The sequence below is a fragment of the Nerophis ophidion genome, linkage group LG07 (assembly GCF_033978795.1).
Source record: "Nerophis ophidion isolate RoL-2023_Sa linkage group LG07, RoL_Noph_v1.0, whole genome shotgun sequence".
Taxonomy (NCBI): Eukaryota; Metazoa; Chordata; class Actinopteri; order Syngnathiformes; family Syngnathidae; genus Nerophis; species Nerophis ophidion.
This window is the reverse complement of record NC_084617.1, coordinates 54,901,600-54,902,995: the sequence shown is the minus strand read 5'-3', so window position 1 is coordinate 54,902,995 and position 1,396 is coordinate 54,901,600.

The window sequence follows — 1,396 nt, the reverse complement described above, 5'->3', positions numbered from 1 at the left end:
TGTTATCACTTTTATTACATTTCAATTGCTCAGTCAACGTAAGCGTCAAATAAAACCAAACCAAAGCAACTCATGAGAGAAAACCTCTAGTTGGTACACAAATTCTAACCAGGAGAAGAGATCACGTGGTGTCGTTTTTATTATCAAAAAAGTTTGATGTGAATTAAATTCGACTTGCATATTTGGACAGATGTTTATTAATACAGCAGGACATCAACTAAAATGGTTTATACAATATGTTTTCATTTATTAGGCTCAGGGGTATCAAAAGATTTGGGGCCATTTTTTTATATTTTTCACTTTCAAAATCAATACTATATACATATACATACATCAATACTATTTACATTTTAAATAGAAAAAAAACAATATGCTTATGTTTATTTTTGCTGTTTGCGCTTCTATTCAATTGTGTTTTTTTTGTAATACCAGTAGTTTTGATTTAGGCTGCATTCTGGACACCCCTGATCTTGCTGTAAAGATTTTTTTCCACCATTGTTAATTATCCTGAAATACTTTACAATAAATAAATAAAAATTATATTATTGTCTAAAGTACAGCACAAACAAAACGCAGAGAATTACTGTACTGTCCCGATTAGTATTTTTCATTTTTTTTTAATTAAACACACAAACGGTATATGTACAATGTTCAAACAAATTAAAGACACGTTCAATAAAATTAATTGTTTCCAATATTTTACAACATGTTCAGCAATGTTTCATATAAAAGTTAAATAAAAACAAAACATGTTAAAGGAAGTAAAAGTTAAAATGAGAGACAATACAAATGAAGAGATAATAACATTTAATAAAATGGGCTTAACTATCCATCCATCCATCCTTTTTTCTACCGCTTATTCCCCATGGGGTCGTGGGGGTGCTGGTGCCTATCTCAGCTACAGTTGGGTGGAAGGCGGTGTACATCCTGGACAAGTCGCCACCTCATCGCAGGGCGGGCTTATCTATAACAAATTAAATATTTTCAAGGCATTTAAAGGCTTTACTATTTTTTGGTGACATTTTCCAAGATTAAATTAGTAATTTAAAGTAATGAATCCCTTTTTTTTTTTTTTTTTAAATATACTTTGACGTAGGAAAAATTTAGCTTCCAATAGAATAATATTTAATACTTCCGGTTGGTGTTAATTCAGTATCATGAATGTTGAGGTAAAAAAAGTGATTTCCTGTATGAGCAATAACGTAATCAACCATAAAGTTTGAATGGTACCACTTTATTTACATCAATTCACTATACTGACAATGTAACTGTACTTTTTGTTAGGTTGCAGATTCAAATTTAAGTAAAGGTTTTTATTTATTATAAAATGAATACATGAACAATATATACCGTATTTCCTTGAATTGCCGCAGGGCATATAGAATGCGCCTGCCTT